Source organism: Pelmatolapia mariae, linkage group LG3_W (assembly GCF_036321145.2).
Source record: "Pelmatolapia mariae isolate MD_Pm_ZW linkage group LG3_W, Pm_UMD_F_2, whole genome shotgun sequence".
Taxonomy (NCBI): Eukaryota; Metazoa; Chordata; class Actinopteri; order Cichliformes; family Cichlidae; genus Pelmatolapia; species Pelmatolapia mariae.
The window spans coordinates 15,335,676-15,360,916 of NC_086229.1; the positions used below are offsets into that span (position 1 = coordinate 15,335,676).

General features: G+C 41.7%; 1 long non-coding RNA gene across 1 annotated transcript; it reads left to right on the plus strand.

The window, feature by feature from the left end:
• Positions 1-14,126: 14,126 nt before the first annotated feature.
• LOC134620857 (uncharacterized) lies at positions 14,127-20,745 on the plus strand. Its single transcript, XR_010573587.1, has 3 exons — positions 14,127-14,661; positions 18,175-19,276; positions 19,640-20,745. It is a non-coding gene; the product is annotated as an uncharacterized LOC134620857 (long non-coding RNA).
• The last annotated feature ends 4,496 nt before the right edge of the window (positions 20,746-25,241 follow it).

Here is a 25,241-nt window from a genome sequence, read left to right on the forward strand (position 1 = left end):
TATAGGGATTTTTTTGGTCACAAATATCACTTATTTTAGCAAATAATCAACCATTCCATCAAAAAAAGACCTTTTTTGTGTGGAAAACAATGAAATTAGTTGATGCTTACATGCTTTTTTAGATGTCACATGAATTCCTGGCTTAAAAAAACTCATAAAAATGTAATAACATCTCCTGTGATTGACTAAAGCCCATTTAGAATAGTTAGATATGTATGTTACTACATTCAGTTTTAAAAACTATATAAAAAAATATTATTTCATGTTGGAGATGGCACCCATTCAGTGCAATGACCCCTATAAAAGAAATAAAAGTTGAAAGCTGAAGTTAGTCTTTGTCCTTGCCAGGTCATTTGTCTCTGTCCTCTGTCATTTCCTTGTGTCTTTTATTATCCCTGTGCACTGTTGGATTCCTGATTTGTTCATTTGCTTAGATTCAGTGACTGTGGAAACTTTATATCCCTCATTTATAATTATCAGACTTTACATGTTATAAATAACATATTTATTGCAGATTAACTGTTAAGAATAGGGAACATATAACTGGATGAAATTCACAGTAAGTGCAGTTGTTTGCATTTTTTTTTCATTCTTTTCTTCAAACCAGCGTGGCACAGTACAGACATCTTCATGTTTACTATGAAAACACACACAGACCTGGGGACAGCCAATGGAGAGGAAGCAGGCAAGGGGGTAGGAAGGATGTTAGGAAATAAATTAGGACAAATAAAACAGAATAAATAAATACAAATACACTCACACACAGGAACAGCCAGTTGTCTGTACCAAAGATCAAACTCTATTGCCCTGATCTCTGACATGATTAAGTTTGAAACCTTTAACTGTGTTTTTATCTTTTGTTTTTTGTTTGTTTCTAAATCAGGAGTCTAAAATGTACAGTGTCTAAAATGCAAAGCCTGATCCTCACATTGTTTTATACTAATAATATTTCATCTATATCATAGATATATATATCTCAGTGCATCTGCACAGATAGCAGCAACACCGAGCCCAAAAGTATGATAGGGTCTGTAATGGAACAGCAAACAGGGTCGTTATTGGATTCCACTTGCACAGCAGGATGAATCCAGAAGACACAAGGATGACAGATTCAGGCCAGACCAGGCCTGCAACTGATCCAGATATCTAACTCTTACTATTAACAGTAAAACATATTTGCTGTCAGAGAGCCATTGGTGAAGGCTGATGTTACTTAAATCTACCAATTGTTGTACTGGGGAAGGACCAAAGCTCCATACAAACTAAAGAAGAACTTTATACAATACAAAATGAAGCTCAACATTGCAAAAATGACATTATAAAAATAAAAGAAAAACAGTTAAACAACTCCTTGGTGGCAGAGCCCCTGGTGTTGATGAGGTCCGCCCCGAGTTGCTGAAGGTTCTGGACGTTGTAGGGCTGTCCTGGTTGACACGCCTCTACAATGTTGCGTGGAGATCAGGGGCAGTACCCCTGGACTGGCAGACCGGGGTGGTGGTCCCCATCTTTAAGAAGGGAGACCGGAGGGTGTGTTCCAACTACAGGGGGATCACACTCCTCAGCCTCCCTGGGAAAGTCTATGCCAGGGTGCTGGAAAGGAGAGTTCGTCCGTTAGTCGAACCTCAGATACAGGAGGAACAATGCGGTTTTCGTCCTGGTCGCGGAACACTGGACCAGCTCTTTATCCTCTCAAGGATACTTGAGGGTGCATGGGAGTTTGCCCAACCAGTCTACATGTGTTTTGTGGACTTGGAGAAGGCATTCGACCGTGTCCCTCGGGGTGTCCTGTGGGAGGTGTTGCGGGAGTATGGGGTGTGTGGCCCATTGCTACGGGCCATTCGATCCCTATACAACCGTTGCAAGAGTTTGGTTCGCATTGCCGGCAATAAGTCGCACTCATTCCCGGTGGGTGATGGGCTCCGCCAGGGCTGCCCTTTGTCACCGGTTCTGTTCATAATTTTTATGGACAGGATTTCTAGGCGCAGCCAAGTGGCGGAGGGCTTTCACTTCGGTGGCCTCAGAATCTCATCTCTGCTTTTTGCGGATGATGTGGTTCTGTTGGCTTCATCAGGTGAGGGCCTCCAGCTCGCACTGGAGTGAAGCAGCGGGAATGAGGATCAGCACCTCCAAATCTGAGGCCATGGTTCTCAGCCGGAAAAGGGTGGAGTGCCCACTCCGGGTCGGGGATGAGTTCCTGCCCCAAGTGGAGGAGTTTAAGTATCTCGGGGTCTTGTTCACGAGTGATGGGAGAAAGGAGCCGGAGATCGACAGACGGATTGGTGCTGCGGTTTGGAGTTGATCCGAAAGTAATGGTTTTGTACTACCAGGCTGCACTGGGCAGCATAGTAAGGTACGGCATATCATTGTGGTATGGCAGACAAAATCTAATCTGCTGCATGTGGTGTGGTCTACCATGAAGGTGATGGGGAGGACTGGAGACCTCTCAGGGACAGAGGGCTGTGTTAGACTGTCATAGACAGAAGATGAAGTGTCTCAAAACACTTTAAAATTACATTTGTTACAATACAACTTTATTTATAGAGCACAGTTAAAAAACAACAGTATACCAAAGTGCTTAACAAAAAAAAGCAGAAAATAGAACATAAATATTGCAAGACCAAAACAAAGTACAAAATATGCTAACAGGTCGATGTCACTAATACACAGAAATAGCAATGAAATGCACATCAAATAAAAACATGGTAAAAGCACAAAAGCATAAAAGAAATGTATAAAAGAGAAACAGAATAAGTCTACAAATCAGGTGCAGCCAAGGCAAACGCACGGTCACCTCTAGATTTCAGCCAAGATCTCGGCTGCACCAAGATTACCCGAGTAGATGATCTTAGTGCTCTAACAAGGACAATCTAAGGAATTCGATAAGGTAGCTCGGCGCTGTGTTGTTGATAATTTAAAAAGTAAGCAGCAGTATTTTAAATTGGATACGATATTTAATGGGCGCAGTGCAGATCAGCAAGAACAGCAGTAATAGAGGCAAACCTCCCAGACCCGTCCCATCCTGGTACCAAACTGTTCCAACTTCTACAATCTGGTAGAAGGTTCCGCATCATCCGGGCAAGGACAGAGAGACTCAAGAAGAGCTTCTATCCTCAAGCCATCCGGACCCTAAACCAACCCTAAACCGACTAAAAGAAAATCGTAGGTCGCACCAGCCTTTCGCGTATATCATGGTCTATCTACCATATCGTGGTCTACACCAACCAAAGGTAGTCAGGGGTGGGACCTCTGATAGTCCTGTCGGCCTACGTGTTTATGTTTGAAAATGCAGGCGCATAGACAGAGGTGAGCAGTAGGCTGGGTTTCAATAACTGATTTAAAATGATTTTAGCTTGAATAAAGCAACATTAATTCATTAAATCCTGAATTCATCTTTCAATATAAATTAATTTTGCCAGGAACTCCAGGAGCTCACAAAACTATTTCAGGAACCACCAAATAGCTACAACAGTAAATGAGAGCAGGTAAACAGATTCCACACAAAGACAAACACAGAGCGCTGAGATGTTGGCTTTCTCGGTGTGTTCGTGCCGTCGGGGCTGAAAGTCGACATCTCACTGATTCTGAGCTGCAGGTTTTGTCCCTCTTTGACCCAAATGTACTTCAAGAACAGTTTCCCATCTCAAATCTCTGTTTTCTGCACAATCTTTCTTCTTATTATACACCAGTCTACCATTGGGTTCAGCACTGTTTTTCTTCTTTTCCCCAAAAATGTTTATTATTAACGAAATTAAAACTTTTTAAAATTATGCCAAATTGCAAAACTCTTAGCTGTGTCTCTAATCAAACCTCTGTAACATTCCTCTGCTTCACTGCAGCAGCATCAGGTAATGTTCAGATGTTCATTCATGGTTTTCTTCAGTCTTGGTTCTTCTGCAGAAGATTTTTAAGGCGGTTATCTGTTATAAAGCTGGCAACATGATGCACTGCATTTACTATGGTGAGTGTGGAAAGACCATGGCCGGCAATACTGATACACAGTGTATCCAGAAAACACATTGTATGCTGTGATAAATGCACTGCCCAAGTGTCCCCTCTCCCCACTGCCTTTAAGCTGCAGGCAGCAGCAAAAAAGGTCATCAGACGATGATTAAGTTTAACATCGTCTACAATATTGCCAAAGATTGCCAAAGCACTTTAAGCACTTTTTCAGTAACTTAACTTTCTTGTAGAAATCTGCTTCAAATAAAGAACTTTGTGTTGACAAGATTGTTAGTTAATCATTTACAAATCAATACTGTCTGTATGGCAATTTCCCCCTGAAAAAGTGCAAATGTAAAAATGTGGTCTTAATTGATGCGGTTGAAAAATCTGGGTGCACCGAAGCAAAAGGTTAGTCAACAGCCATCACTTTATATGGCTTTAATATGCCTTTCCAAAACGGTCAGATAACATGTTTTTAGTATCATCAGTAACTGACCCATTATTTTTAGTTCTTGTATTGCAATAATTCTCATTGCTGCATTTCTAGTTAAAAAAAATTAAAAAAAAAAAAAAATCAGGCTGGAGAAAAAAGATTTGTTTAAAAAGGTCAAAAATGAATATGATATCAAATATCAAATCCAAGGCAAAACTATGTACGCTCTGACCTCTGACTTTAAGCTCCACTTGTTTCTTCAGCAGGATGTTTCCCTTCCTGCTGTAGACGGTGCAGGTGTAGGTGTTTGTGTTCCAGTCTGTGGGGTGTTTCAGTTTCAGACTGAGGTCTCCTGATTTCAGCAGGTCTTCATTCATCTCTGTAAACCTGGTGCTGTTCTTCAGGCTGGTCAGAGCCGTTCTTATACACATGGACCTTCTTCTTGTTCTCCGTCCACTCCACTTTAGGGAGTTTTTTTTATCAGACGAACTCTGATTTTGAAAGGCAGCTGGACAGACTCCACCCCTGAATCACCTCCACCTGGGGGACTGAGAGGACAACAAAGCACAACATGAGCTGAACAGGCAGCAGAAGCTTTTTCTTCCTCATCAGTTGGAGGTAAATGGCAGCAGACCCTTTCTGCATTTTGGATTGGAGTGGAGAAAATTTACCCACTGCTAGGTAAGAGAGGCTGGCCTTACTTCTTTTATCACATCCTACTTATGTGAGGTAGTCTTTTCTGCTGTGGCTTCAATCAATATAAAAAAAAACTACAGTTCAAAGCTGGACATTGAAAATGAACTCAGAGTGGTGGTTTTAAAACTCCACCCAGGTTTGAGAAGATCTGCAGCAACAAGCAGCTCACACCAGCCACTAAAACGATGTCAGGATTAAATGTGTAATTTTTACACAACAAACCTTAATTTCAGATTTTTCCTTTCAGGGAGTTGTTTATGTTTTTCACTCCATTTTACACGGAGGACCTAAAAGAATCACACTATGAAGATGGTTTGTTTTTCTGTCATTTAAAAGAGTTTATTTTATTTTATTGAACCTGCAATTTATTGATGTTTAATTTTATTTGTTCAAATGTTTACAAAGGTTTCTTGTGTGAAATAAACTGCAATGGATTTTCTTGTAAAACAAAGGGGGGTTAGCAAAAAAAGGTTTGGAACCACTGGGTTAAGATGATTAGAGATAAAGATGAAAATGTACCAGCGAGTGAAGAAAGTGTGTTGAGGAGATGGAAGTAGTTTGAGAGGCTGATGAATGAAGAAAATGAAAGAGTGAGAAGCACAGATAAAGGAAACCGTGCATCATTATTTCAGAGGATTAGTAAGGAGGAAGTGAGGGCAGGTATGAGAAAGACTAAGAGTGGAAAGAAAAGAGGGCAGTGGACCTTTTTTGATCAGACTTTCTAACACATCCTGTTGTTTAACAAGTATCCTCTCACTTTAGAGAGAACTGATTTTCACAAACAAGGGTGATGTGCACTGTCAGTAGAAGCAGAGCAGAATACAAGTGCATGCATGAGAGGCAGACAGGTGGGAAGGTGAACATGGAAGTAGCAGAAGTAGTGAAAGTAGATGAGTTTAACTACCTGGAGTCAACCCTTGAAAGGAATGGACAATGCAAAGGGAGGTGAGAAAGGAGAATGCAGGCGGGGTGGATTGGGTGGAGATCAACATCAAAGGTGATTTGTGACAGAAGGAGAGCAGCAAGACTGTTAGGGGTGGATGCTGGAAGAGGGGGAGATGTGGGAGGATAACTTGTGGCAACCTTTAAAATGAGCAGCCAAATGAAGACAAAGTAATGTAATCCAGGTAATTAATGAATGTGTATAGCCTCAGTATATTCATTCAGCCAAAGAGATCTGGCACAGACACAATGTGCCTCATTTAACTGATTACTTTTGGGGACAGAGTCAAAGTGAACAAAGGCACTTTGATGGCACGACTTGGTCTCAATATAAAGAATATTGGAGAAGCACAACATTTTCCCATCATCATCAGTGAATCAAGTTAATATTATATGAAATACAAGTAAAACTAAGTGCACACTGACCTCTGACTTTAAGCTCCACCTGTTTGTCTATCTGGAATTTTCCCCCCTCCTTGTTGTAGACGGTGCAGGTGTAGGTGCCTCTGTCCTTGTTTGTGGGTATTTCAGGGTCAGACTGAGGTCTCCAGTTTCTAGCAGGTTCATCTCTGTTCGCTTCCTGTATGCTGGGCTTTGGTCTTCAATCCTATCACAACCATTCTGGTGCACATGGACTTTGTTGTTGTATCTGTCCTTCCATTCCACTTTAGCATCTTCAGGTATATTTTTTGCTTTGGTTTTGAAAGGCAGCTTTACAGACTCCACCCCTGACTCCACCTCCACCTGACAGTCTGACAGGACAACAAACAACATGAACAGTACAAACAGCAGCAGCAAGTTTTAAAGAAAGCTGAAGGACAGCAATTCTTTCAACTTCTGGACCTTTGAGTGACAGTTAAGGAGCCACCAGGGGACACTTGTTAACCACTAGTGTGTCTGGCACAAGAGACTCACCTGACATGAAATAGTGTTGAAAACTATATATGAGACCCCCAAAAACACAAGAACAAGAAGAACTACGACAGCTGTGGCCCAAAGTGGAAGTTTTTCTGTGGAGAAACAAAAAATAAATGCATAAATAAATTATGACCTTTGAATTGTGAAGTTAATCTGAGCCACTGTCCACCAGCTCTGACCTCTGACATAGTGCAGCACTACTTTCTGTCTCAGGATGTCTTTGTCCCTGTAGATGGTGCAGATGTATCCTCCTGTGTCTCTCTGTGGGCTGTTTCAGGGTCAGGCTGAAGTTTTCAGCAGGTCTTCATTCATTTCTGTTCGGTCTCTGTAAAACTTGTCCTGTTTCATAAGTTTGCCACCTTTGTTTGAATACTCCTGAACTATCAAGAGTTCACGGTCAGAGCGAGTCCACTCCACTCTGGTGTTCTCAGGCAGGTCAGGTGTTGTTTTGCAGGGCAGGGTGACAGACTCTGAGCCTTCCTCCACCTTCACCTCCACGTGATGATCTGAAAGGACAAGAAACCACAATATCAAATATAGGACCAATAGCAGTCACACTCATGGCAAATGACAAGTTTCTGCATTTCTGACCTCTGACTTCACTAATGTGGCTCACTACTCTTTGCTTTGAGTGGAAACTAAACTGGAATTTATGAACTGGTGCTACAGCTACAGACAATTGAGGGATCATAATGAATGTTTCAGTGTTTTAAAAGAAATCTTGAGTTTTCCATCATGGACAATATGTAAAAGGTCTACTGACGTTTGTCTCCCTGAGCAGAGAAGACAACTCTGCACACCTAAAAGAATGCAATGCCATATACCACAGAGGCTGTATCAGTAAGATCTTAGTTTACTTTCCTGCTCATGTTTGTGGTTTCATTTTAAGGTTCGGTCCATTGGAAATCTTTCTGTTAGGTTAATCAAGACTGTTGCTGCTCCTCCAACCAAAGGCTGCGGCAGGCTGAACATGAGGACACAGATGACGCGCAACAATAAACGCATAAAATACACTTCTGTAACATTTGCTCCTTTTATTCCACATGCAACTGTCCAATATACAAATCAGCACATGGGATCAACTATTAAACAAACGCACAGACTGCACAAACAAATAACTGCAACTCACAATGGCTGCACTAATTACTATGCCAAATTACAACTTGGCCTATGGCATCAATTAGTGCACAAATATACAAAAATCTAGTGATGGGACGTTCTGTATCGAGGCTTCAAAGCGTGTGTCGAGTAATGGAGGGGCCGTTTCCGCGAAGCGCGTATCGAGGCTTGCTTCATTTATGGGAGGAGCTGAAAATTATGACATCCGAAGCCTCGCTGCCGGGCTAAACCACATGACTGGTTCATGAAGCAGTTCAAACTTTGCCGCGAGCTATGACGGCGATATAAACCCCTCAGACTTCATTCAAAATGTGGGTGTTTGATGGAGAGTTACGGTTAGTGAGAGCTTGGAGACAGTTTGGAGAAAGTTTGGAGGTTTAGGAGAGTGAGGACAGAAAGTCAGGAGAGGATGGAGCCAGCTAAGAAGAGGAGGATGTCCTCCCCTGTGTGGGAACATTTTGATTTTATTCCTCCCAACAAGGTATGTACATTTCTACAGATGATGTATTTTCATAATAGTGATGGTGCAATATAATTTATGTTAAGCTGTCTTTACTTTTGTACAAGGTGAAGTGTTTGCTATGTGCCAGGGAGCTGGGATATAACAACAACACCTCATCCATGCTCAGGCACTACAGAGCTTTGCATGAGAATAAGGGCAACACGGATTGTGGAGCAAACCAGGTGAGCCATTAAATGCCATGATAATATAGCATGCAGTAATGTTACTAAATGATAGAACAATATTATACAACTGCAATAAGTTACGTGTGTGATATTTATATTTGTGCTTTGTCTTTATTGTCTTTCCTCAGGAGAACAATCTCAAATAGATGAAGACCTGGTTAGGATGGTGATTGAGGACCACCAGCCATCTAGCATTGTGGAGGACAAAGGATTTAAAAGATCTGTTAAATCATTAAACTCTAGCTATGTTCTCCCCACTAAAAAGGTCATAAAAGCAGTGACAATGTAGTTTTTACAGAATAAAATGTGTAGAGGCAGGACTGAGGCTCAAAGCCTCAGTGTGTAACTGTCCATACCTCAACGTTACAAAAGCACAACCACTGTCCATACCCCAACCACACCTCACCTCACAGTAAATGATCATTTCCATTTTAAGCATTTCCAAATGATCATTTTCCATACTGCCAGTATAGATATACACAGTATGCTGCCATCACTACAATATACATGTTTTTACACACTCCTTTTGTTGTTGATATTTACAGGCTGTGTGCAAAATGCCACACTCTTCAAATTCATGGCAACTAATATTTTCACGTCCACTAGATGTCCTACTAGAGCAAATGAAGCTTCACGAAGCTTTGTGCTGGGGTGAACCAATTGGATGAAAAGCTTCAGTGCTTCATGAAGCTTCATCTGCCCATCACTACAAAAAACATCAAGTTACATTCAAAATCTATCAAAAGCATTCAAGCTGCGGTCAACAGAAGGTTTTGCCTCATGCTCACCCTACCTTTCTGATCATCAACATCAGGTGCAGTGAACAGGTGAGTGCAACCACATTTATCATCTAACACAAACATGAGACACGCCCCACACCCGTGCACCAATACAGTGAGTCCATTTAAACCAACTTAGTCAAAAAAGAGCAACTCATGGCTCCTACAAAGACTTTCAGAACTATTCAGAAAAAACTTGGCTTTCTTGTTGCTTTTGGGACTATTTGAGCTTCATCTACTGTACTGACTTTTACTCTTTCATGCAGCAGGTTTGACCTTTGACCTGCAGCTGGATGTCACTCAGTCTCTGTTCTCCTCCTCCAGCACTGATGGAGCAGGTGTAAATACCGCTGTCAGTCAGTTTGGGTTTCCTCAGAGTGAGGCTGAAGTCTTTTGTGTTTAATGCATAACGACTCATTGATGTGCGCCCACTGTAGCGCTGGTTTGGCCCTTTAAGATCGTCTCCTCCTTTTCCTTGTAGGTGGACAGATTTGGGATTGAGGTCACTGCGAGTCCACATCACTGTGGGATTGTCCTCAGGTATCGAACCTTTGTAAACATAGTGCAAGAGGACAGAAGTCTCCCCCTCATATACCTCCACCACCACAGCCAGAGCATGCTGGGAAACTGTGAAGACACAAAAACAGAAATCAAAGGAATGTTTGGGTTTGATTTAGTGTTGAAATAATAGATTACAAGTAACATTATCTTTAGGGAACATTTTACAAAGAAATGACAACATTTTAATCTTTACATATTTAAATAGAGTGAAAAGGCTGCTGTGTCTGAAGGAGCTCTCGATGTATCAAGAACAGTTTAATGCTCCTCAGCACAGATTATCCAAGTGTCCTTTTCTGTCCTGAATGGATGAACACATTCTCCCAAAACACTCCTAAGGAAACATTTGGGTTAGGTCCCAGCTGCAAAAATGGACCACTAGGAGCAGAAATAGCTTTAAATGATCAACTAAAAACGTTCCAACATGCAGAGATGTAGTCAGTGTTGGGGAGTAATGGAATACATGTACTGACATATTTAAAATACACAATATGAGAAACTCTATTCCGTTACAGTTAACGTTTACATAGGTGGTAATCAGATTACAGTTACTTTGTTGAAATAAATGCACGGCGGTCTTTTCCTGTTTTATATATTATAGGCTACTTAGGTTATCCCCACTCTATGCCTTCTCCAGTGTTGGTGATTAAACAAGTTCGGGCGCAGGTTTAGCTCAGTTGGATGAGCATGTACACATATATCACATGGTGCATGCATATCGCTGTTTCGAGCATGACTCATGGCCCACTTTATTTATTTTTATTTTTTTTACTCAAATTCCATCAGGGTTTAATAAAGTTTCTCTGATTCTGATTACCAGAAACCAAAACCAAACACATAATAAAGGCTCTAATGCAAGCGTCCTGCTGGTGGTGTCAGTTACACAATGAACCCAGAGCCAGCAGTGCACGGGCAGGAAATCATTCCTCACTTGGAAACTCTGACACCACTTCATAAGAAGAATGGGACGGCCAAAACTTCAGTATCTTTGATGTACTACTGCTGTGTGATTCCTATTACTATTCATTAAGGCTGCTTGCTACAGAGCTAACATTGTTAGTTGGAGTTAGTTGATGTTAGTTCATAGACTGCAGACTGTCAGGCTGTTTCTCAGTACTCATGTATGTGAGTCCGTACTCCAGTCGTCACTTGTCCAGACTTTGTAAGTTCACACGGGAGTCCGGACTCCCAGAGAACGCAGTGCGATCGTCCCACAACTGAAATTGCAGTGTACTTGATGGTATCACTGGAGTTTTTATTGCCATCCCCTCTTAATTTAACTGTGATTAATGTTTGCAATGGAAATTACACGTGACAAAAAAATTACACATGTAGTAGATTTGTTCGAGAGGAAAAGATCATTTGAATTGAACAAATATTTAAAATATAATGTCATCATTTTTGGAGCAGCCTTCAGGATCTCCAAGTATTAACATGCTGTTTTTAGACTTGGTGGATAGCATTAACAACCTGCTAGCTGCAGATAATCATGTGCACTTCAACCGATTATTAACAGACAAAAAGAAAACATATTACTGATACAAAAATACTTTTCTAAACAAGATCGCTGCAAAAAGTGCAGCCTTACCTAATGTCCACCATACTGTTACTCATCTTATATTATGATTTAGGCTTAGAGTCCTGCCGTATCAAAAGATGCCAGCTGAGCTGGTTCATGCAGCTTACAAGGATGCCTCCAAACGCAGCTTTTTCTAGGCATGTCCTAATGGAGGAGGACCAGGGCAGAACTGGGACTCGCAGCTTCAGTTAACATTGACACACTTTGGCAACAATAGCAGATATAGGTGGCCACTTCATTGCATGTTCCTGTCACCTGAGAATGATGTTGTTGTGATATAAAGGATTATCGCACCTGTCAATAAAGCCTTTTATCTGCAGCCATGACCTGTCACCGAGCTAGCTTAGCACGGCTAGTTAGCCTCTCAAAGCTCAAACTTTCACTACAAAGTCGGTCCAGACTTTCTCACACCACCCCTCGCTCTCCTACATTAAAGCCACCATTACATCGGTAATTTCACACACTGCGTGTGCGATAATGATCAAACTTCGGTCTGAGTGCAAGATAAACATTGTTTACATATAGTATAACATAGTAAGAGTTTCTTACTGGTCGTGAGGAGCAGGAGCAACAGCAGCATCTTCAATCTCCTGCAAGAAACAGCAACCCGTGAACTTTTACTTTACTGACCAAAGTTACGATGATAAAACATTACAAATACACTTACTCAGCAGTGGCGTGTTGTAATGCAGTTCATCGCCGCATGGTGGCGCCTGTTGTGTCATGACTGCAGGTCACCCTCTTTTTTATTCTTCTTCGTGTGGTAGAGCTGGAACTTTTGTTTTTGATATTTAAATTCTGGACACAAGACGTCGCACACCTTCATCATGCAGCTCTTCAGAAACTCTCCCTCGGTAAATGTCCGGGCTGATTTGGCTTTCTCCTCTGCTACAATAAAACTTTCACAACAGCTTCACTTTGTGATTTTGCTCTGGTGACAAAAGTCTGCTGAAATGTCAGATTCTTCTTTAGCTCTTCTACTTTCTGTAGTTTCTGCTCTGCATTCAGGTTTTTCAGCTTATCCTGACGTTTTGTCTCATAGTTTTGTCTTAAATTAAATTCTTTAATTACAGCCACATTAGCTGCACTAATAAGACACACGGGTTTACCAGCAATGTTTGTAAACAATCAGTCTCCCACCGGTGCTGACAGGCTCTGTTTTCACAAATCAACTTTTCTCTTGGGCATTGTGAGGTGCTAGCTAACACACGTTGGACTTGATTGACGCGGGAATGTTCCCAGTTAGCCTAGCGTTCAGCAAGGAGACTGCAGCGCTGCATTATGGGATCTGTAGTTTGTCTGTTATTAACGCCTCATATTGCCGGGCCATGCATAACAATAATAATAAAATCTATATAAAATGATCTCGTGGGTCAGATATAAATGTCCTCCGGGCCAGATGTGTGAGTTTGACACATGTGCTCTGAAGTGTCAAACTTCTTTTCTCGTTTCTGTGACCTCAGCACACTGACAAACTTGAAGTTGCTAAAGATTTTAAAAAGTGATAATTATATGAAAGAAATGCCTTTTTCATCCGTTTAATCAAACATTTGATCCCCCACCTCCCCACTCCCACCAGCACAGAGCCATCACCACCATCAAAGACTTCACCCACAGGAGCCCCCTCCTCACTCCACAGCTATGAGGATTTCACACCACCTTCTCCCACTACAACCCTTCATATTCATGATGTGAGGACGCAGTTTGACCCTTTAGACCTACTAAAGAACCCAGTCCGCCTGAGCTTATCTTTATATTTTTACATGTTGTAGTGCCATTTCTGGGAGTATTTTAAGTTGCTATACATCAATACAACCATTATGTCCCAAATTTTAATCATATGTATGCATCAAGTCATCAGTAACTACATAAATTGCAATAGTGGTATTTTTACACAAATTTCTAGTTAAAGTAATTTCAGAGGTTCATCCCTCAAAATTGTAAATGTAAAAAAGTTGCATAAAACTGTTTCCAAATTAATTTTGAGTGTTTTATTTTTGAGATACATCAATTTGTATATACTGCAGCCACCAACTTTGAAATTCTCATTTACATGACTTATTTAAACATTCTCCTCTTCAATGCAAAATTCTTAAAAACATCTTTTATCCTTTAAGAGTAAATAAATCTGAAAGCTGTTCCATCCTAAAAGAGTACAACAATGTGTAGTTTATGATGTTCTAAAGGTTTCAGCATCTTTTTGAATTTGTCACATGTGTGGAAAGGTATGAGTGAGCCTTTGTATCATACTGTGAGTGATGCTCGTCAGCACACAAACCCAGAGTTTCTCTACAGGAACACAGAGAGAGTTATTCCCTGTACTGTAAGGACACATTCAGCATTGTGCAGTAAATCCAGATCATCCCAGTTAAATGATTACATGGATGTGAGTGTGGTCGTCAGAGCAGCACTGATCAGTGTCAGGTTATAATGACCAAGGTGTTCACAAACACTAAGTTTGAGTGTGTGCAGTGAGACTTCAGTCAAAGCATTTAACTGAGGTGTGAAAAATAAGCTGAACTCTACAGCTTGTTGTGGTCCCCTGTGGCTTGACAGCCTTCCAGCTGTTCTCCAGCATTTTCATTTACAGTCATAAAATATCTCCACATGTTGCTCCTCTTTCTCTCTCTCTGCAGTCCAAATGCGTCTTCTGAGCGCATCTGAGTCACGTGACGGCACAGTAACAAATCCCAGCAGGGCAGGAAGAAGGGGGCGGAGCAAAGTGCGTCTGCCGCATAAGAAGAGGTGTTCACACAGACAGAGCTGCTTTTTCATCCACAGCGAGTAAATAGTGAACCTCCAGGAGAGAAACAAACTAAAGTATCGATCATATACCACTACCAACGTTTGGATCGATATCTGCATCGATCTGCACACCCTTGTCTCCTGGATCGTAGCTGAGATCAGCGTGAACCACGTGGGTCTCTGCTCCCTGACCTGTTTCCTCTGTTTGGAAAGAGTTCCAGCTTCATCACGGAGTTTCTCTCGGTTTGTGGGCTCATCTAAAGGTAAGCACCGAGCTAACTTCAACACTAGATTTACTAACCCTGCGCACATTTGCAGAAATCCCTTGAACCCAACACCTACTAGAATTATTGACTTTTTTATTTTCTGGTGCAAGTCCCGAGGTGTTAATCACCCCTGCTGACATTTGTACAGGTCATATGCTCGATTCACATCCTGCTTTTGTTGTGCAAACCACCCATTGTCTTTGAGGCCTGGCACATTTGCTTTTGCACACACATACAAACGCTGCAAATCTGTATTTGTTTGACAGTGTAAGACAAAAGCAGCAAAAATAAAAACTGTGCCAAGAGTACAGTCTTAATGGCTCACTATACAAACGTCATTGAGGGGTAAAACCGCAAAGCATTGTGGGTATCCGTGGCAAGAGGTAATAACGCAAGCAGGCTTTCAATTGAAATCAGTTACACAGCGATATAAACAACCAAAAAATGCCAGGAAGCTGTTGTATTATTAACTGCACAAGCCGGGCAAACGACAGCCGCGTGAAGGCGACGGGTAAAGCAAATAGTTTTTATCAGAGTCCGGCGTGGAAGAGAAATTGTCCAAGCCATGTCTCCGAAGTCACGAAGAGGCAACCGATGGCCTGGACAGTAAATATTCAGCTTTGAATAAATAGTGAATTGTCCAGACAGAATATTGAGTTTTGCTTCTGTTATTACCACGGTACACTGACAGAAACATATACTTTTATTCACAAGATAAAACAGTTTTTTTGTATCACTAATAGCCCAGTATGATTACAGCATACAAGATTATTGTCACTGCTACATTTCTGTGATGCGTACCAGAAATTATTTCCACTAATGAATTACCGTTGATCTCAAAGGTCCTATTAATAAACGGTTAACGAATGTGTATTTATGAAGACGATTTGTGAGACTGGTAAACTTAAGATACAGTTAAGCCCATAATTATTCATACCCCTGCCAAATTTTGACTTAAAGTTACTTTTGTTCAACAAGCAAGTTCTTTTTTGAGCAGAAATGACACAGGTGTCTCCCCAAAGATAATAAGAGGCATCAGTGTGGAAAAAAATTATATCTCAGGTTTTATTTATATTTTAGCAAAAAGTATCATGTCCAGAATTATTCATACCCTTCTCAATAATCAATAGAAAAAAGCCTTTATTGGCTATTACAGCAATCAAACGCTTCCTATAATTGCAGACCAGCTTTTTGCATGTCTCCACAGGCATTTTTGCCCATTCATCTTTAGCAATGAGCTCCAAATCTTTCAGGTTGGAGGGTCTTCTTGCCATCACCCTGATCTTTAGCTCCTTCCACAGATTCTCAATTGGATTCAAGTCAGGACTCTGGCTAGGCCACTGCAAAACGTTAATGTTGTTGTCTGCTAACCATTTCTTCACCACGTTTGCTGTATGTTTTGGGTCATTGTCGTGCTAAAATGTCCACTGGTTCCCAAGGCCAAGTTTTTCTGCAGACTGCCTGATGTTGTTGTTGAGAATCTTCATGTATTGCTCTTTTTTCATGGTGCTTTTTACTGTGATTAGGTTCCCTGGTCCATTGGCTAAAAAACACCCCCAAAGCATTAGGTTCCCACCACCATGTTTGACAGTGGGGATGGTGTTCTTTGAGTTGAAGGCTTCTACATTTTTATGCCAAATGAAGGCAACATCATTGTGACCAAATAATTCAATTTTTGTTTCATCTGACCATAACACTGAAGACCAGAAACCTTCTTCTTTGTCCAGATGAGCATTTGCAAAGGCCAAGTGAGCTTTTACATGCCTTAGAAGTGCCTGGAGAAGTGGCGTTTTCCTTGGTCTGCATCCGTGGAACCCAACAGTGTCCGTTGGACTGTCTGCCTTGAGACATTGCCACCAGCAGAGCCCAGATTCACCAGAATGGCCTTGGTGGTGATCCTTGGATTCTTTTTCACCTCTCTCACTATTCTCCTGGCCAGCACAGGTTTCACTTTTGGCTTGCGGAACATCTTGTATTTTTTAATAATACTTTGCACTGAAGCCACTGGAACTTGAAAACATTTGGATATGGCCTTGTAGCCCATTCCTCACTTGTGAGCAGCCACAATGCACAGCTGCAGGTCCTCACTGAGTTCCTTTGTCTTAGCCATGAATGTCCACTGACCACCTGCAGAGAGCTGCTGTTTTTCACTTGTATAGTTAATCAAAATAGCTATTTCCAATTAATCAGGGTGATTAGGATGCTTTAGAACAGCTTTGACTATTTGGAATGGTATGGAACTTTGGATTTTCCCAGAGACTGTGACAGTTTGTAAAGGGTATGAATAATTCTGGACATGATACTTTTTGCTCAAATGTAAATAAAAGCTGAGAAATATTTTTTTTTCCACAATGATGCGTCTTGTACATCATCTTATTATCTTTTGTGAGACGCCTGTGTCATTTCCAGTCATAAAATAACTTGCTAGTTGAATAAAAGTAACTTTAAGTCAAAATTTGCCAGGGGTATGAATAATTATGGGCTTAACTGTATATATGTGTGTGTATATGGGAGAGAGACATTGAAGGAGTTTGAAGGTTCAGTTTGTTTCACGGCTGCATTTCACACTGTCCCGATCCTTTTATTTGAGTTCGAGAAGAAACAACCAACACTCCAGAGAAGTCCAGTCAAACAATGATTTATTGATTACATGTACGTGGGAGACGTCTGCAGCGTCACTCACTTACAGAGATCTCAACTAGGGAGCACACATCACACTACTTTTGTATATTAATATTGTGGGTGGCTGTAGCTCAGGTGGCAGAGCAGGTCAGCCACTAATCAGAAGGTCGGTGGTTCGATCACAGGCTGCCTCCTGGCTGCATGCCAATTATCCTTGGGCAAGATACTAACCCCATGTTTGCCTACTGGTGGTGGTCAGAGGGCCCGGTGGCGCCAGTGTCCGGCAGCCTCGCCTCTGTCAGTGCGCCCCAGGGCAGGTGTGGCTACAATGTAGCTTGCCATTGCCAGTGTGTGAATGTGTGCGTGAATGGGTGAATGACTGAATGTAGTGTAAAGCGCTTTGGGGTCCTTAGGGACTGAGTAAAGCGCTATACAAATGCAGGCCATTTACCATTTTTAAAGTCCAGCCTCACAATACGTAAGCAGATATCCTAATATGCGTCAGTTAATCGACTTCTATAACACTTAAAAAACGTCCTCAGCGTCTCACACTCTGTGTTTCCTGCTGTTTTTCTCCTCGTACACGTCTCTGAAACATCCAGAGTACATTCTGTGCTAATCTCACTGAGCAGGCGTACAGGCACAGCCAAATGTCTCTAATCTTTGCCCTAGAAACAAGTCTAATATTTATCTGTGTTTGTTAGCGTGTTTGCATTGACCCTCAAAAGACTGAATGCCAACTCTCATGAGCACATTTGCAATGTGTGTATGAAAATAAGTATAAATACTTATTTAATAAAAGCTCACAAAATACCACTAATAAAAGGCCGGTTAGAATAATGTATTTCCCACAAATCACTGCCTCTGTTTGTGTCTCTGTCACTGCAGGACCAACGTGGATCGAGAAGTCAGCGCTCTCAGGAGGCCGACAATTTTGTTGAAGAAAGAAGTGGAAGAAAAAAATACAACCGTGACGAGTTTGGGAAAGATTTTACTGTGAAAGCTTCCCTAAAAATGCATCAAGTTATCCACACCGGAGAGAGACCATTCAGCTGTGGAGACTGTGGAGAGTCTTTTACCAGGTCTGGAAGCTTAAAAACACACAAACTCATCCACACTGGAGAGAGACCATTCAGCTGTGGAGACTGTGGAAAGTCTTTTACGCAGTCTAGATACTTAAAAACACACCAACTAATCCACACTGGAGAGAGACCCTTCAGCTGTGGAGACTGTGGAAAGTCTTTTACCCAGTCTGGAAACTTAAAAGAACACCAATTAATCCACACTGGAGAGAGACCGTACAGCTGTGACGAGTGTGGAAAGTCTTTTACCACGTCTGGAAACTTAAAAAGACACCAACTCCTCCACACTGGAGAGAGACCGTTCAGCTGTGACGAGTGTGGAAAGTCTTTTACCACGTCTGGACACTTAAAAACACACCAACTCCTCCACAGTGGACAGACACCGTTCAGCTGTGGAGACTGTGGAAAGTCTTTTACCCAGTCTGGAAGCTTAAAAAGACACCAACTAATCCACACTGGAGAGAGGCCGTTCAGCTGTGGAGACTGTGGAAAGTCTTTTACCATGTCTGGAAACTTAAAATCACATCAACTCATCCACAGTGGAGTTAAAGCGTACACCTGTGATCAGTGTGGCAGAGCTTTTACTCACAGTACCAGCTTACAGAGTCATCTAGTTACCCACTCTGGAATTAAGGCGTACAGCTGTGACTTTTGTGGAAAAACTTTCAGCTGGATAGGGAGCCGAAATACACACCTACGCATTCACACCAGACATGATGTGTACAGCTGTGATCAGTGTGGTAAACAGTTTACTACAAACACACAGTTACGACGTCACATGTTTACCCACACTCAGGAACGACCTTATAAATGTGACCTGTGTGAGAAGACTTTTAAATCTCCACGTTACCTGAGACGACACCAACAGATCCACACCAGAAAGACTCTACAAGTGCAGTTACTGTGAGGTATGTATTTATATTTTTATCTTGTCAGCCCGACTGTTTGAAACAACTCTGCTCATCAAAGTGTGTTAGCATGTTAGCAATTCTACTGCATGGAAAGGCAGCTCTGAATGATTATTCAGACTCTAATCACAGGTTTTTAGGGATAGTGTTGGAGAATTGTGTTATTGTTATTGTAGCATTAAACTAGTATTACTTTAATGTTTTTACTCTTATCGTTTTTATAGCACATTAAATTGAGCTGAGTGTAATAATGTAAACAGTAAAATGTAATTGGACTTTGGCAGAGATGCTCTTTATTTCAGGTGACGTTCAGGATAAAAATGTTGAAGGACTGACTTACACTGTCTTTGTGTTTTTGTTTAGAAGCAGAGCGACACAGATGGATCAAGTTCTCAACCCTGTCATCGCTGTGGGAAAGACTTTTGTTGTGACCTTTGTGGAAAAACTTTAAGTCATTGAAGGACTCTGAAAATACATCAACGTAGACACACTGGAGACAAAATGAACTACTGTAAAGAATGCGGGAGAGGCTTCACCACTTCAAAGGACTTCAAACAATATGAACTCCTTCACAGTGGCGTTAAAAAGCATGTCTGCGATCAGTGTGGGTCATCCTTCATCAGTGCACGTCAGCTTGAAAAGCATAAACGAGTCCACACATGAGAGAAACCATACAAGTGCAGACACTGTGACAAAACCTTTTCACAATCATGTGATCATACTAAGCATGAGCGCAGACACATGAAAGAGAACTTCATCACGGCGCCCCCCGTGTGCGGCAGCCTGTTACAGCAGCTCTGCTCGGTCTGAGTTTCTTTCTTTCTTATTTTTTTCTTCTTGTAATTTTTTATAACTAACGTATTAGTAATTAGATAACAAATTTCCCACGTGTGGGACTAATAAAGGTTATCTTATCTGTGAAAGAGTTTGAGTAATCTCAGTTCATACTCCACTCAGAAACGATTCCATGTTACAAATAAACGGTTACGTCTTGATTCCTGCTTTTACGTTAATCTTGTAAACAGTACATTTCCATAACGACTGAAACCGGCCCAATGAATGAACAATGGGCTGTGAGGTCAATTTCTTCATCATTAATATGCAAATTCTTATGAGCATTGATCAACAACCACTGGTCAATGGCCATGAGTACCATTCACAGAGTAAAAATTTGCATAATGATTATGAAGTTTACTGTTACCAATGTTCAAAAACATTTACTAAATTATCTTCTCTGTGCAAACATCAGCGTGATGCAGGACTGAAATCATTGCCATCTCTGGATCACAGTGAATCTGCAGAGACAGAAAGATCCTCTTCTGGTTTCAGCGTCAGACTTAAACCCTTGAGATCAGGCTCCACAGAGTTCAGGTGGAGTCTTCTGTAAAGATCTGATGAGGCAGCTATGAATGAAAATGTGCCTCTTATTGCGTTTTAAGCTTTCTAAACTGTTCTACTGTAGTGTTTGTGTTGAGTTGTTCGCTTTGTTCCAGCAGTTTGATTAAGAAATCTGTTTCCTGTTATATTTTTATTGAATGCATTGATCCATGTGTTCTGCAGGGTTTTTTTTCAGCTTGTTTGTGTAATGAAATCCTGCAACAATTAAACCAAAATTTTATATGTTAAATAAAGAAATGGTTTTACTGACAAAGAGTTTGAGCCGTGATGTCATTTTCTGTATATCAGAGCAACACCTGAAGTGACCAGTGTTTAAAGTCAGAGTCAAATGTTGTGTCAGCATGACCTTGTGAAAACTGCTTGGCGATGCTTCACTACGTTATCTGCTAACTGTTAGGGTGTAGAAGGACGAAACTCCCAGGGTGACCAGTGGCAGGAGCTTCCTGATGCAGAGAGTTGAGTGTGGGGGATATAAAAGAGAAGCTGAGGCATCCCAAGGTTAAAGCTGGCATAACTGAACTTTAATGTTTGATGTGTGTTTTGGCTCTCCTGCGCGCAGTAATTAATAGCTTGAACACAGCAGAGCTTGATATAAAGACCTGGGTGACAACTAACTGTATGCTGCTGATTATACTTGGCCCTAAAATACCTAGAAATATGGTATCTAACCAGATACTTGCTCTGGATGGCATTACCTTGGCCTCCAGTAACACCTTGGAGTAATATTTGACCAGGACATTAAACAAATACTTAGGGCTGTGTGATGAACCAAGTTGAAAAAGCAGAAGGAGTCACAAGAATTATTAGAAAAACAGAGTTTTCATTCATTTAACCCAAATATTATATTTACAAAAGTAATTAATGTTAAGCTCATAAAAAATGTCAAAGAATCAAAACTGAACTCAGGCAAAGAACTGCAAACTTAACAAACCAAATGACTGCACAAAGAAATATAACTGACCTAAACAAACATAACTGACCTAAACATGAAATGGCACAGAAGGGTAAATATATTGTCTGATCAGACCACTATGACGGAGTTTTTCCTTTCCAGTCACCTTTCTCACTCACTATGTGTTAACAGACCTCTCTGCATCGAATCATATCTGTTATTAATCTCTGTCTCTCTTCCAAATCATGTCTTTATCCTGTTTTCCTTCTCTCACCCCAACCGGTCGCAGCAGATGGCCCCGCCCCTCCCTGAGCCTGGTTCTGCCGGAGGTTTCTTCCTGTTAAAAGGGAGTTTTTCCTTCTCACTGTCGCCAAAGTGCTTGCTAATAATGGGTCTATGATTGTTGGGCTTTTCTCTATATCTACTGTACAATATAGAGCGCCTTGAGGCTACTTTTCTTGTGATTTGGCGCTATATAGATACAATTGAATTGAATTGAATTGGTTCTTTAGTATTTCTAAAGGGTTAAACTGCTTCCTCACATCTGCTTCATGAATATGAAGGGTTGTAGTGGGAGAAGGTTTTTTGAAATCCTCATAGGTGTGAAGTGAGGAGGTTGTTCCTGTGGGTGAAGTCTTTCATAGCATCTGTTGTGGGGGGAGTGGGGAAGGTGGGGGGATGGGGTTGCTGTTGCTGGGGGTGGCTGTAGCTCAGGAGGTAGAGCAGGTCACCTAGGGCGTTTATCAATATGCGTACTTGTGTGTACTTGCGTTCTCGTGTACTCGTGATACGTCATCAGTCGGAGACCAAGTACTGTTCCAATTCGAAGTACGCATCACACCGAGAACGCGAAAAAGTCCCGGATGTGTTCTCGATCCGCCCATTTTATCGAGCATGCATCGGTGTAGACTTGGGACAGCTATATATCCCAGAATGCATTTCGTCCAAAACTCAACAGCGGACTCCCGGCACATCGCCCCCCCCCCTCCCCTCCCCGCCCGCTCGCGGTCTTCTCACTACTCAGGTTAAAGAAACCCCAGCAGCTGTCTATAGTATTGAGTGTCCACTAGAATAGAAATAAAAGTGTTCTAACATCTCACCTGCTTGTTTTTATTAAGGTATGTACACGTATGTACATATACACTATTTTTATTAATAGAGGTTTCACTACTGAGGTTAAAAATGATATATAAGTTACTTAGATCACTTCTAAATGTTAATGTTTGGTTTATTTCAGTGTTTTATTTGTTCCTGAGTAAACCGGTTTGGCTGTGATTAAAGTTAAGCTTCATAACATGTTACTCACAGTTAAATTAAGAGGGGACGGCAGTAAAAACTCCGGACCTGTGACATCATCACGTACGCTGGTACAAATCACGAGTCCGTGCTCGCGTACTTGAGAATTGAGAAACGGCCGACGAGTCCGTGCTCGCGTTCTCGGCAGGTACGTACTCCCGTGCCTTCTCGGCGGGTACGTACTCACCGAGCACGCGAGTACGTACTCGCGTACTTGGGCATTGATAAACGGCCATACTGATCGCAAGGAGGTTCGATCCCAGGCTCCTCCAGTCTGCATGCCAAGTATCCTTGGGCGAGATACTAACGCCAAGCTGCTCTCCGATGCATCCATCGGAGTATGAATGTGTGTGAGTGTAGTGAAAAAGCACTCAGTATAGAGGTATTGCTTGTGAGAATGGGTGTGACTGGGTGAATGTGGCGTGTTGTATAGAGTGCTTTGAGTACTCTGGGAGAGTAGAAAAGCGTTATATAAGAATCAGTCCATTTACCATGAGTGACCAAAGTGCCTCTATTGTTGGGGAATTCTCTATTGAGTTGTGAAAGCTGCTTGATGTCTCATCAAACCGGCAGTAAAAGTCGTTGAGGGCGTTGGCCAACAGTGGAGTGGGGCTGTGTGCTTCCTGAAGTGAAAATCTGGCATTTAGTCAGCTGTTAGCGAGTCTTTCCCAGTGCCTGCCCCCAGGCCCCGGCTGCAGCTCGGAGCTGGGAGAAGGCGAAACAAGTGAGCCGCATGGAACTATTTCAAAGTGAACGAAGACGCGAAAACAAAGGCGGACTGCATATAGTGCTCAGCTCAGCAAACAGTTATCCTTTGTCCTCCCTGTTGAACCTGATGTGAGGAATCTGACTTTAAGGACACCTGCAAACCCATTAATCTGACTTTGTACTTAAACCATTCTGGTCATGTGATCATGTGGTTTGTACGAACGCTCCTCTTCCTCAGAGGATCCACCTGTGCTTCCTCTCCTCTCTCCTCCACCTGTTACAGTGAGGGAACGTCCTCCATGATGGAGGAGCTGCTGGAAAGTGCTGAGAGTTTCCTCCAGAGTGAGACCTCTGTCACAGTTTAGAGGATCTACGGCAGCAGAGACCTTCATGGACACTAAAAGTCTCAAACACACAACAACAACATCACACTGACTCCACTCTGACATCACTGATCAATAATCAAAGAACACACAGATCAAACTGATTGATCAGCCATCAGAGGAGAGATCAATGGAGCTGCTTCTGTTCCTGATGTCCCCTGTTTGATCCTGGACCTGAACTCTCCCTGCAGAGGAGACACAACACAGTCAGACACACACAAACACACAAATATCATCTGTGACAACTGACAACACAGTCAGACAGGAACTAAGAAACAAACAAACAAGCAAACAAACAAACCTTTGACTATGAGCTGCACTTTTTTGTATCTGCTGGTTTTCCCGTAGACTTTACATCTGTATGTCCCACTGTCTCTCTCTGTGGGACGTTTCAGGGTCAGACTGAGGTCTCCAGTTTTCAGCGGGTTGTTATTCATCTCTGTTCGGTCCCTGTAAACCTCGTCCTGCTCTCCAGCCTGGTCTGAAAAAACGTAGACCTTCCTGTCATGAATGTCCCACCACACCACTTTAGCATCTGTAGGCAGGTCTTTTGTGGTTTGAAAGGGCAGCTGGACAGACTCCGCCCCCTCCTTCACCTGCACCTGACAGACTGAGAGGAAAACAAACAACATAATCTGTGAGGGAAATTTTCTTTTGGAGTTTACTCTGTTTTTCTTCCCGCTCATATGAGATTAATAAAGCTTGGACTTTACTGCCTGTCCATGTCTCTGTGTTTTGTTCCATTGTTCACAGCTGATGGTTACGTGGATGCACAGTTCCTCTTCTGCTTATCATGCCTATGGTGTTTCAAAATGTTCAGTTTTGGAGACTCTTACTATTTCTGTTATATCCGTTCTCTCTTGACCAGATTTCAGGCACTTTGACATTACTTGTTACCACAATGCAGATGACATTCAGTTGTACATCTGTTTTTTTGAAGTCCCAAGATTTTTCTTTTTTTTTTTCTTTTTTTTTTGTCTGACCCATTTGGTTCATCAGCCGTCAGAATTGTTGTCTGAAGACCAACAAGGATACCCAATGGATTTATTTTGCCAAATGGATCATCATGGCATTGGCTTATTTGTCCATTTGATCGACCTTTGTTTTTATTATTTATTTTATCTTATTTTCAGTTGTTACAGACAGGACAGACATGAGTGGGGGATAGGAAAAGGAGAAAAACAGGAACGAAAAGAAAAACAGAAGAGAAGAGGGACAGTGAGAAAGGGAAAAAACATCTCCTGGATCACCTGTTGAGAGAGAAAGAATAGAAAACAAGCAAAAAAAA